Genomic DNA, 12,895 nt, shown 5'->3' with positions numbered 1-12,895 from the left:
TGTGGGCTGTATAAAATCACCTTGGCATGGGCCGTAACTGGCTGGCCTCTACACTACATCTTCAAGGCCTATCTATTCAAAGACTATAACTAAAAATTCTGACTCTGCTGGCCTGACTAGAGATCCTCTTTCCTCTTCCCGAAGGCCTGATGCATGTATTTCAGAGGCAGCTCCCCTCTAAGGAGCCACTGAGGAATGTGAAGGAGGAATTCCGAGGTTATTTGTGTTGGAGCTGACAGACTGGCTAATTCCCCCCATATAAAGCGCTTCAAAAACATCTGTGGAATTTAGTTTATTGCATTATCATTCTGGAGTGCAGACTGAGCCATAAACAGTGTTTATTTTTCTATTTCTGCTTAATAATACTATCCCATGTCTCCAGCAGTCCACCCCTTTTTTCCAAACCCACACTTGCATTGGCTCAGGTCCCAGATCCTTCTCTCCTCCCCACCCCTCCCACTTCTATATGTAGCATGGCTGTGGATGGCAAGGGAAACTATCAACGGTCAGATGGGTCTGGACATAGTAAATACAGATGAAAGACGTGAGGGTAGGGGTGAGCTCATTTTGAGCAAGGACTTAGGGCAGGCTGTGAATCTGGAATTTATCACAAATACTTACAGGCTTTGTAAACAGGAACCAAACTGCTGTAGAAGCACCCTAATAACATTCATGCAAAGGGTCAGTAAGCACTGTAGTTATACCTCCCCACACACCACAGACTAGAAGGAAATGAATGACTTATAATAATAATAGCTATTATTTATCATCTACTATGCTACCCACTTTGTTAGATATTTGTCATAAGTGCATTTCCAATCTTCACAATGACCCTGTAAAATAGATAACATTATCCCCATTTTGCAGTTGAGGAAACTGAGGGTCTTGCAGAGATGACCTGATCTGAGATCACAGAGCTAGGAAGTAGGGGAGTTCGGCTTGTCCGACTCACTCTGAAGCCCTTGCTCTTTCTAGTAAAACATACTGCTAATATCCCTGGTGGAGAAGAACAATAAGCAAATGCCTTAATTTAGGCCCTATTTAAACTTTGTTCTAAATAGTAGCAACCTTTTGGTCTGCTTTCCTATAGTCTGAATATTAATGAATGACAAGGTGCTCAAAATCATAGCATGACAATTTTGCACAGCAGTGATTCAGATCAAATCAACACAGCTATGTTTACATGTATGCTGGGGCCTTATTTGAGCTAACTCTTTTTAAATTCTTTGCCACAAAAAATAAACAGGATATTAATATGCTAGATCTTTGACTAGTAGCCACAGAAGTCTCTTTTCAATAGCAGTACGTGTAATTTTTACGTAATCAATGCTATCTTGTAAACAATTTGGCTGAATTGTAGTTTCTCACTTTCCCAGGCTCCAGATTGTTAGTTGCCAAATATCTGTTTCCTTTCCATTTATTTTTAAACAGATTTTATTTATTTAATTTTAGAGAGGGGGGAAGGGTGGGAGAAATAGAAAGAGAGAAACATCAGTGTGTGGTTGCTGTTTGTATGCCCCTAACTAGGGACTTGGGCCATAACCCAGGCATGTGCCCTGACTGGGAATCGAACCAGAGACCCCCTGGTTTGCAGACCAGCACTTAATCCACTGAGCCACACCAGCCAGCGTTCTCTTTCAGTTTAATAGAACTCTGATATCCAGCTGGATACAGTGATGCACAACTGAAATTCTAAACTTCTACCTTCCTTGGTGGTAGGTGTGGCCATTTGACTAAGTTATGGCAGAAGTGTTTGTGAGACTTCTGGGTAATTTCTCTAAGATAAACGGGTTGCATCCTTCTTCCTCCCTTCCTCCATACTGATACTAGGAAGGTAGGTGTCATGGCTAGAGCTGCAGTAGCCATCCTGGACTACAGAGATGGCCTGGGTATAACAGTGCAAAAAACTGGAAGGGGCCTGGGTTTCTCATGACAGGAGAGCCACCATCCCAGCCCAGGACTGTCTGCCTTTGGGTTTTTGTGAAGAATGAAAGAAATTTTGATGTATTGTAGAATTATACATCTAAGACCTATATAATTTTACTAACCAATGTCACCCCAATAAATTCAATAAAAAGAAAAGAAAGAAATTTTCATCTTATTTAAGTTACCAGCTTTGGGTTTCTGTTATTTATATTTACCTCCACTTTACACATCCTACAGAATCCCCAAAACTGCTGTCTCACTAACTTTGTCCACCCTTCTCCATCCCCAGCGCTACTACCCAAGACCAAACCATATTCACCACTTGTCTGAACTACATCAGCCTCTAAGCTGATCCACCTTCCCAGAGCCATCCTTTCAAAATGAAATCTATTTGTGTCACCCTCTTATTAGAAAACCCTTCAAAGTCTTTCCATAAAATCCAAACTCCTTAAAAGGGCACTCTGCCCTTCATACCCTACCTCTGCACTCTCATCGTTTGCTACTCCCCCGGCCCTACAGTCACACCGTCACTTCTGTGCTGACTGGGGCCTGGCCCCTCCGTTTGTCTAATTCTTTGTTAAAGTTAGAAAACCACTTTACTTTTACTTTTTTATCTTACTTATTTTTTAAAACTTCTTTACTGAAATTATTGGGGCGATATTGGTTAATAAAATTATACAGGTTTCAGGTTATCTGACTAATTCTTAATCAGTCTCCAGGTTTTAAAATGAAACTAGAAAGTTCAAGGGCTCTTCCTAGACCACAACTATATTATACACCCTGGTTATATGCTCCCAAAGCACCTTGCATTGCCCTGTATTGTGTTTTGTCATTGTTTATTTAGTCCCACTGCTGGAAAGCACGCTCCATGGGGCAGGCGCCCTGTCTCCCATCGTTTACTGTGACATCCCCAGGACCGAGCACGGTGTCTGGTACACATGGTAGGTCAATGTTTTTGAATGAAGGAAATTTTCAAGAGGGCAGCAAAGGAATATCAATATTTGAAATAAATATACTCTTTCTTTAGTCTACTTCTAAGAAATATATTTAAAAGAAATAGCATGATGACAGGACGCAAAGATATATACATAAGAATGTTCATTGGATTACTATTTATGAAAGCAAAAATTAAATTACATAAAGTACGAAGGATTATAAAGCAGGGAAGTGTATTAAAATCATTTATGCACAGCCCCGGCTGGCGTAGCTCAGTGGATTGAGCGCAGGCTGCGAACCAAAGTGTCGCAGGTTCGATTCCCAGTCAGGGTACGTGCCTGGGTTGCAGGCCACAGTCCCCAGAAACCGCACATTGATGTTTCTCTCTCTCTCTCTTTCTCCCTCCCTTCCCTCTCTAAAAAATAAATAAATAAAACCTTTGCCCTGGCTGGTGTAGCTCAGTGGATTGAGTGCGGGCTGGGAACCAAAGTGTCCCAGGTTCGATTCCCAGCCAGGGTACATGTCTGGGTTGCAGGCCATAACCCCCAGCAACTGCACATTGATCTCTCTCTCTCTCTCTCTCCCTCCCTTCCCTCTCTAAAAATAAATAAATAAAATCTTTAAAAAAATCATTTATGCACATCCTCTCTTCCCTCCTGGGCTGAATGTTAAGGATAAAGACTATCTTGTTCATCTTGGCAGTGATCTGACTTAGCCTAGAGCCTGGCACCTGCTTAAAATGTTCAGGGGATTGAACTAAGGTGAAAATGAACCTTCACCAAACTAAACTGGAAAAATTTCTTTTCCCAGAGCAGAATGTGACTCCTTCTAGCTATGGACATACTGACACACACTGAGCTGAAGTCTGCCTACCTGGGGTGCTGAAAGGACAAACGCTGGCTTCTGGAAAGGGCAAGGCAAGTGTGGCCAGGTACGACTCCTCTCCGGGAATTCCCTCGCTCCCTCTACTGCTCCTGGGAGCCACAGCGTGAGAACCAGAACAGCAAGTTCCAGCCAGAAATGACAGACGTCTCTCTCTCCCTCTTTCTTCATCTCTCCCCCTTAGCCCCACCAGTCTTAGACTCTGCCCTGCCAGCTGCTTCCAGTGGAGCACCTAGGAAAGAATGCAGGATGTGTCTCCAGCAAGTCCAGCTCTAGCTGAGAAACAGTTTGTTCTTTTCCTAAAGTTACATAAGACTCAGCTCTCTTCACTGGGAGCTTTTCCAACTTCAGCTAGAGAGATTCCTCAAGCTGCTTAGCATTTCAGGAAAAGGGTTTGGAATTTCCTGATTAGTCAGCCTCTATTGGAGCATCTCTGGGTAGAGGTGGGGAGGTTCCAGCAGAGAAAGCAGTAACACTGTGCTTCCACTGCCCCTCGGTTGTGGCCCCACCAAGCTCCCCTGGGGATGGAAATAGCATGATCCATTTATTGTCAAAATCTCAGAACAAGGACAAGACCCACTGCCAAAACCAGAGACATCTAAAGCAGGCAGGATTTGGGGAATCTAAAAGCCCAACCTGGAAGCACACCAACAGGGGTCTGGGAGGGCTTCCTTCCCTGCTTTCGGCACATGTACGGAGGGATTTGTGGCCCTGAGAACATCAGATACCAATGTGTTGCCCAAGGACTAGATGAACCAGTCAATAAACATTAACTGAGCACCTACAAAGTAGCAGGCACTGCACTATGTGAACAAAACAGAACTGGTGCCTGCCTTCATGGAGCTTACAGTTTACCTGGGGAGACTAAACAAAAATTAACTGATTATGAACCTCAGACAAGGGTTTAATCTCCAAAATACATAAAGAACTCACGCAACTCCACTCAAAGAAGACAAGCAACCCAATTAAAAAATGGGCAAAGGACTTGAACAGACACTTCTCCAAGGAGCACATACAGAGGGTCCAGAGACACATGAAAAGATGCTCAGTATCACCAGCCATCAGAGAGATGCAAATTAAAACCACAATGAGATACCACCTCACACTGGTGAGAATGGCCATCATAAACAAAACAACAAACAAGAAGTGTTGGAGAGGTTGTAGAGAAAAGGGGACCCTAGTGCACTGTTGGTGGGATTGCAGACTGGTGCAACCACTATGGAAAACAGTATGGAATTTCCTCAGAAAACTAAAAATGGATCTTCCCTTTGACCTGGCAATTCCACTGCTAGGATTATATCTTAAGAACCCTGAAACACCAATCCAAAAGAACCTATGCATCCCAACGTTTATAGCAGCACAATTTACAATAGCTAAGTGCTAGAAGCAACCTAGGTGCCGTCAGTAAATGAATGGATCAACCTATAAAGTAGGCCTTTGGAATGTGCTGCATTCAATGGAAAGACAGCTAATGCAGAAAAGCCAGCTGTGTCCAGAGAGGCTAGTTAGCGTATTTATTGATCAAGGACCAGCTTATACTGACTGGCAACTGAAATTATCCGTGTTTGAACTGGCCCTTAGCGTCACTAGAATCTATCAATTCCCTGGCTCTCTGTTGAGTTTCATCTTTATTCTCATTCACTTTGCTGGAGTCCAGTCCCACTTTACATTAATACTCTTTAAGTTAAGTCACTGAAACTCACTTCAGCCAACAAATTACTGTCTGTTACAATGGAGAGCTGAGCCCTGATTTGCTCTTTCCAGTTTCAGGCCATTCACTTTTGTTTCTTTCTGGTTAACACAGAGAGCTAAGAAAAGGTTGGTAGATAACTCTGTTCTTACAGAGTAATTCTGTAGTGCTGGGCAAGTTATTTGATCGCCCTCAGTCTGGGTTTCTTTACCCAAAAGTGGGGATAATACTACCTCTCTTTCAGGATGCTGGTGGGAGTTAGATGACAAAGAAAACATCCAGGACACTGACTGGCACTCACTGAGGCCTCAGTAAACGGCAACTGTACAGTAAATATGAAACAGGAATTTCTTCTTTTCTTGAACTCCCACTGCCTTTTTGAGACTGTATTACTGTTCAATTTACCAATTTACAACAGGAAATCTTCTCACTGTCACACCCAGGGCTTTTTTTCAATAGGCATACCACTTCGAATTCTTGAACCTTCATGGCTCTGTTCTTTGTCCTCCTGTGAATTGTAAAGTGGCTTTGTCCCAGGAAACATACCAAAGGAACATATAAAAAGGTTAGAGGAAACTTGAAAGTTATCTGGGAATCAAGAATTTCCTGCCCAGTGAACGCAGTGACTTAAGGTACATGACTACTATAATTGCTCGCTGTCAGCAGAACACACAGAACGTGAGTCCTCCCCACAAACATTCTCCTCACAAGGTCTAATCATTTCCAGACACGTGCACCATGCGCCCCACTCCAACCTCATAGCCTCTGCCTTTGAAAAGTCTCTCCAGTCTCTCTCCTCTTCTCATTCCTACAATCAGGGCTCTAATTCTAGGCCCTCCTTCAACACCTCTTTCAAGGGCTATTAATTCAATCTTTGGGCAAAGATTTCTATGGGCTGGGAATTGAGACTATTGCTAGGATTCCAGTGGTGAACAAAACAGATGCTATCCCCTCCCTCATGCAAGTTTAATCATGAGAACATTACACATCCTAACTGAGGGACATTGTACAACTTAATTGCCTAGTACTCTTCAAAACTGTCAAGGTCATCAAAAATGAGTAAAGTCTTAGAAACTGTCACAGTCAAGAGAAATCTAACAAAACATGAAAACTAAATATAGTGTGGTATCCAGGATGGGATTCTGAAACAGAAAAAGGACATTAGGCAAAAACTAAGAATATGTGAGTAAAGACTTTAGTTAATCATAATATATCAATATTGGTTCATTAACTGTAAAACATGTACTATACTAATGTAAGATGTTAGTAATAGAGGGAAATTGAGTGCCTATGAAAAATATGGGAACTCTTTGTACTATCATTTTAATTTTTCATAATCTAAAACTGTTGTTAAAAATAATCTATTGAATATTGGAGAGGGTTGTATCCAGGCTACAGCTACGCCTTAAATTATTTTTTCTTTATTTTTTAAAAGACTTTATTTATCTTTAGACAGAGGAGAAGGGAGGGAGAAAGAGAGGGAGAGAAACATCAATGTGTGGTTGCGTCTTGTGCATGCCCTACTGGGGACCTGGCCTGCAACCCAGGCATGTGCACTAGACTGGGAATTGAACCAGCAAACCTTCGGTTCACAGGCCAGCACCAGCCAGGACATGGTTATTTTTGTTTTAATTTTTTTTTTGTCCTTCCTTTGGTTGTGTGAGGAGGAAAAGTATATCAATCTATGCCTCCATCTTTGTGGGAAGTATTATTTTTTCTTTATTTTTTAAGATTGTATTTATTTATTTTTAGAGAGAGTGGAAGGGAGGGAGGAAGAGAGAGGGAGAAAAACATCAATATGAGACAGAAACATAAACTGGTTGCCTATCATAAGCATCCCATTCAGAAACGTAAGTGCCCTCTTGGGCACTGAACCCACAAAACACAGGCATTTGTTCTGACTTGGAATTGAACTGGCAACCTTTTGCTTTGTAGGACAACGCCCAACCAACTGAACCACACTAGTCAGGGCTAGATTGTTTATTTGAGATTTTTCTTGTTTCTTGAGGTGGGCCTGTAATGCTATGAATTTCCCTCTTAGGACTGCTTTCACTGTGTTCCACAATTATGGGTTGTTGTGTTCTGATTTTCATTTGTTTCCAGGAATCTTTTGATTTCTTCCTTCATCTCACTGTTAACCCATTCATTGCTTAGTAACATGTTATTTAGCTTCCATGTCTTTGTGGTTTTTTTTTCCTTTTTTTCCTAGTGATTTCTAATTTCATATCATTATGGCCAGAGAAGATGCTTGATATAATTTCAATCTTCTTATATTTATTGAGACTTGTTCTGTATTCTAGAAAATGTTCCATGCACACTTGAAAAGAATGCATATTCTACTGCTTTGGGGTGAAATGCTGTAAAGATATCAATTAAATCAATTTGACCTAGTGTGTCATTTAAGGCTGCCATTTCCTTGTTGATTTTCTGTCTGGAAGATCTATCCATTGATGTCAATGGGGTATTAAAATTCCCTACTTATGACTATTACTGTTGATCCCTCCCTTTTGTCCATCAAGATTTGCTTTATATATTTAGGTGCTCCCATGTTGGGTATATAAATGTTTACAAGGATTGTAGCCATTGGTTGGATTGCTCCCTTTGTCATTATGTAGTGTCCTTTGCCTCTTACTATGGTCTTTGTTTTAAACCCTATTTTGTCATATGCAAATGTTGCTATCCCAGCATTCTTTCCACTTCCATTTGCATAAAATATTTTTTTCCATCCCTTTGCATTTAGTCTGTGTGTATCTTTCATTCTGAGGTGAGTCTCTTGTAGACAGCACATATATGGGTCTTGTTTTCATAACCATTAAGTTATCCCATGTGTTTTGATTGAGCATTTGAGCAATTTATATTTAAAGTGATTATTGATAGGTATGTACTAATTGCCATTTTATATTTTATAACTATGCCCTCTATTTTTTTCCCTTCTTTTTAAAGAAAATACTTTAACATTTCTTGTAATACTGGTTTGGTGGTAATGAACTCCTTTAGCTTTTTCTTGCCTTGAAAGTTCTTTATTTCTCCTTCAATTTTAAATGATAGCCTTGCTAGGTAAAGTAGTCTTGGTTGTAGGTCCTTGTTTTGTTTTTTTGTTTGTTTGTTTGTTTTTTTAATCACTTTGAATATTTCATGCCAATCCCTTCTGGCCTGAAACGTTTCTGTTGACAAATCAGCTGACAGTCGATTGAAGCTCCCTTCTAGGTAGGTAACTGTCTCTCTCTTGCAGCTTTTAAGATTTTCTCTTTGTCTTTAACCTTTGCCATTTTAATTATGCTGTGTCTAGGTGTGGGCTTCTTCAGCTTCATCTTGATTGGGACTCTGAGCTTCCTGGACTTGAGTGTCTTTTTCCTTCACCAGGTTAGAAGAGTTTTCAATCATTAACTCTTCAGATAGGTTCTCAATATATTGTTCTCTCTCTTCTCCTTCTGGTACCGCTATGATGTGGATGTTATTATGCCTCATGTTGTCACAATGGTCCCTTAAATTATCATCTTTTTTAAGATTCTTTTTCTTTTTGCTGCTCTGATTGGGTGTTTTCTGCTACCTTGTCTTCCAATTGTTGATTCGATCCTCTGCTTCATCCAATTTATTGTTTAGTCCTTCTAGTGTATTCTACATTTCAGATACTGTATTCTTCATTTCTGACTGTTCTTTTTTAATGGTTTCCATGTCTTTTTTCATGTTGTAGTTTTCACTAAGTTCCTTGAAAGTATCACTAAGTTCTTTGAGCATCCTTGTAACCATCTTTTTGAACTCTATATCTGGTATATTTCTTGCCTCTTTTCTGAGTATTTCTCCTGTTCTTTCATTTGGGGCATGTTGCTTTGTTTCCCTATTTTGGCTGCCTCTTAGTGTGTGTTTCTATATATTAGGTAAATCTGCTATGCCTCCCAGTCTTGGTAGGGTGGCTCTACTTATTTATTTTGAATTTTATTTATTGATTTTATTTTACTTTTTATTTTTTTTACTCTTTAAAATAGATTTTATTTACTTATTTGAGGGGGGGAGGGAGAAAAAGGTGAGAACCATAGATGTGTGAGAGAAACATTCATCAATTGGCTCCCCTTTGCATCTTTACCAGGGACTGAACCTGCAACCCAACCATGTCTCCCAACCTGGAATCCTTCACTTTGCCAGAGGGCCCCCAAACAAGCCACATAGTCAGGGTTGTTATTTATCAGTAAGTTTAAATCCTGGAGGGGTATAGCATTACACGGATTCTGTGTCCAATAGCCTTAGCAGGAAGGTTGCTTCTGAATGTAGCACGAACCATGCCACTGTTTCCATGAGCAAGAGTTACCTTCCCCCAGATTACTCTGGTTTTGTTTGTTTACCACCAGGAGTCTCTGTGTTGTTCTTTGCTTTGTACACATAAGCACATCTTTTGCCTAAACAGAATTCAGTTTCATCTCGAGCATAAACACCTTCAATTTTAAGAAGAGCTGTGTGCTCCCTCTGGTTCCAGAGACCCCGTTTATAGCCAGCAAAAATGGCCTTGGACCACAGCCTTCCAGACATATTTGTTGTTGCAGAAGTTCTGTTCCTGGCAGACACTGAAGGATTCAAGATGGCGAAAAAGAAAAACTTATTTTTTAATTTTTAAAAATCCTTTATTTATTTATTTTTAGACAGAAGGGAGAGAGGGAGAAAAACATCACTATGTGGTTCCCTCTTGTGTGCCCCCTACTGGGGACCTGGCCTGCAACCCAGGCATGTGCCCTCACAGGGAATCAATCCAGTGACCATTGGTTCACAGGCCAGCACTCAGTCCACTGAGCCACACCAGCCAGGGCTATTTTATTTTATTTTTAAAAATATATTTATTGATTCCAGAGAGAAAGAGCAAGAGCATGAAAGAGAGAGAGAGAGAGAGAGAGAGAGAGAGAGAAACATCAATTGGCTTCCTCCCCACATGTCCCCCAAATGGGGACTGAATCTGCAACCTAGGCATGTGCCCTGATTGGGAATCAAACCTGTGACCTTTCAGTCCATGGGATGACACTCCAACCAACTGAGCCACACTGGCAGCCAAGGCTTATTTATTGATTTTAGAGATAGAGAGAGAGAAACATTGATTTGTTGTTCCACTTATTTATGCACTCATCAGTTGCTTCTTGTATGTGCCCTGACCAGAAATTAAACCTGACACCTTGGCGTACTGAGACAATGCTCTAACCAACTAAGCTACCTGGCCAGGGCTGGTAGGGTGGCTTTATGTAGCAGGTGTTTTGAGGGACCCTGTGGTGCAGTCTCCTTGATCACCTGAGCTGGGTGCTCCAGGAATGTCCATGTGTAGGACATGTGAGCTGTCCTGTTGTAATTAAGTCTTGATTGCTATTGGCCCATTCATGTGTGGGGTCGATCCTCAGGCTGGCTGGCTGACTGTGAAGATCAACCATGACCACAGTGTATGGGCTGCTGTGCAGGTGCTGATCACATGAAGAGGAATTTGCCACAGCAGGGTCTGGTGCCTGCCAAGATCTGCCTTTGGATATGCTGCTTGTGAAGCTAACTGGATTCTGCTCTGAAGCTGGCCACTGCATGTGCCTGTTCTGGGGCCTCTTAGGAGGGACTCTGGTGCAGGTCAATGGCAGGTACTGCTTGTCACTGGCTCTGGGCAATCTGTTTGGAGCTACAAAGCAATCCACAGTTTGTGGCTGCCTCTTTTGGGCCTGGGTATGCATGGGAAGGACCAAGTTAATGCAACAAGACTGGATTCCACTGGCACTGAGCCTCGGGGCAGGTCAGCAAAAGGCCCAAGGCACGCTGAGATCCTCTTCTGCCTGCCTCTGTTTGCTGGCTGACTGTTAGGCTCAGTCACTGAAAGAGCCTCTGGTGGTACTTGAACCGCATGAGAGAGATTTTCACTGAGTCACCAGGTAGGGGTGAGTGGTGTTCACCAGACTGATACAGGTTAAAACTTGCAGCCAGTGCTGTGTCTGAGGCCACTCAGCAAAAGTACCAGGGTGTACCAAGTCTAGCAGCTGCTTGCAGGGTGCCCACAGACTTTTGTGGTGGGGTGGAGTCTCAGGGAGTCATCAGGATGAGGCCAGGACAGTTTGTCAGTCCCAAACAGACAAGATTTGGCCATATGAAGAGAAGTCTCTGCACTGGTCAGGCCTGCAAGGGACAAATGGCTCCTGTCCTAGAGATACACAACTCTGTCCCAGATTCTGCTGGGAGCCTGAACTCAGCAGGATGGAGCCACCAGGAGACCCCAGGGTAAGGCTAACAAACCTCCCATGCTGGGGAGGCACTCAGGTTCACACAATTCAATCACTGACACTCCTTGAGTCCACCTGGACCTCTACACCCTGGCCCAGGCAGCTGACTCCTCAGCAGGGTACTAGCTCTGCAGGGTGGGGGGAGAGGGGGTACAGAGAGTAGGGTTATTGCATTCACCTCGACTGATGCCGTTTGAAGGTCAGTGCTCTACCCAAGAAAGATGGCATCTGTGGTGTGGAGAGGGACTGAGCACAGGGATCCTGGCAGTTGTCCCTTTAGATCTCTCCCTAGAGCCACAAACCCCAGTCTCTCTTCAGACAAGTCTAGTCTGCTCCACCCTCACTCTCCTGGAGCCCAGGGTGAGTGGCTGTAAAAGAGATTTTGTGCACTGGCCCTTTAAGAGGGCACCTGTGTCTCTAGCAGATTCCTGTCTGTCACTGGTGGACAGGCAGAATTCCCACTGCTTTTCACAGACAAATGTTATGTGGGCATCTCTTCCTGGCTCTGGTGCTCAGGGCTTGGGAGGGACCTTCAAAGCTGAGCTATCCCCCTGGAATTTCAGCTGTCACCTGTGGGAGCGGGGCCAGACCTTTTGACATCTTCATCCTTTCTACCCGTCTTGATGCAGCTTCCTCTGTAAGTCCTTGGTAATAAAACTTCTGTTCAGCTAGTCTTCAGTTGGTTACTCAGGTTGATTGTTCCATGTTTTTTTTTAAGATTTTATTTATTTATTTTAGAGAGATGGGGAAGGGAGGGAGAAAGAGAGGGAGTGAAACATCAATGTGTGGTTGCCTCTAGCACACCCCATACTGGGAATATGGCCTGCAACCCAGGCATGTGCCCTGACTGGGAATCAAATCGGTGATGCTTTGGTTCACAGGCCTGTGCTCAATCCACTGAGCTACACCAGCCAGGGCCAGATTGTTCCATGCTTTAGTTGTAATTCCAGATTCGTCCTGGGAGGAGGTGAGTGTAACTTCCACCTACTCTACCACCATCTTGGATCACCCCTAAATAGTTATTTTTGTATTAAAAAAATTAATTTGTTAATGTAAATACCTAAAATATATAAAAATTATTATAATTGAGCTTTCAATTTCAATAACATAAGTTGCTGTGTTGAATGTCAGGCAAGCATGCTACATAAATCAGCCTATAAACTGAAACAGCCACTATACTATCTAAAAAATAAACTCTAGGCCCTGGCTGGTGTGGCTCAGTGGATTGAGT

At 42.5% G+C, this 12,895-nt stretch overlaps 1 protein-coding gene and 1 pseudogene across 6 annotated transcripts in view; both read right to left on the bottom strand.

Moving 5' to 3' along the window:
- RUSC2 (RUN and SH3 domain containing 2) overlaps window positions 1-12,895 on the bottom strand; it is a 56,933-nt gene that overhangs the window by 36,782 nt on the left and 7,256 nt on the right. The window contains exon 1 of one of the 6 annotated variants that reach the window (XM_045840362.1): window positions 3,736-3,918. The exons of the other annotated variants lie outside the window; for them this stretch is intronic. The gene's annotated coding sequence lies outside the window, so the exon portion shown is untranslated. Of the gene's footprint in view, window positions 1-3,735; window positions 3,919-12,895 lie in introns of those variants that run through there. 6 annotated transcript variants of the gene reach the window in all.
- On the bottom strand, window positions 9,500-9,984 carry LOC123819781 (annotated as a pseudogene).

The sequence above is a fragment of the Phyllostomus hastatus genome, unplaced genomic scaffold, assembly GCF_019186645.2.
Source record: "Phyllostomus hastatus isolate PE091 unplaced genomic scaffold, TTU_PhHast_1.1 phas_contig_34, whole genome shotgun sequence".
NCBI classification, from domain to species: domain Eukaryota; kingdom Metazoa; phylum Chordata; class Mammalia; order Chiroptera; family Phyllostomidae; genus Phyllostomus; species Phyllostomus hastatus.
The sequence above is the reverse complement of the archived record's forward strand: the minus strand, read 5'-3'. Positions and strand labels throughout refer to the sequence as shown.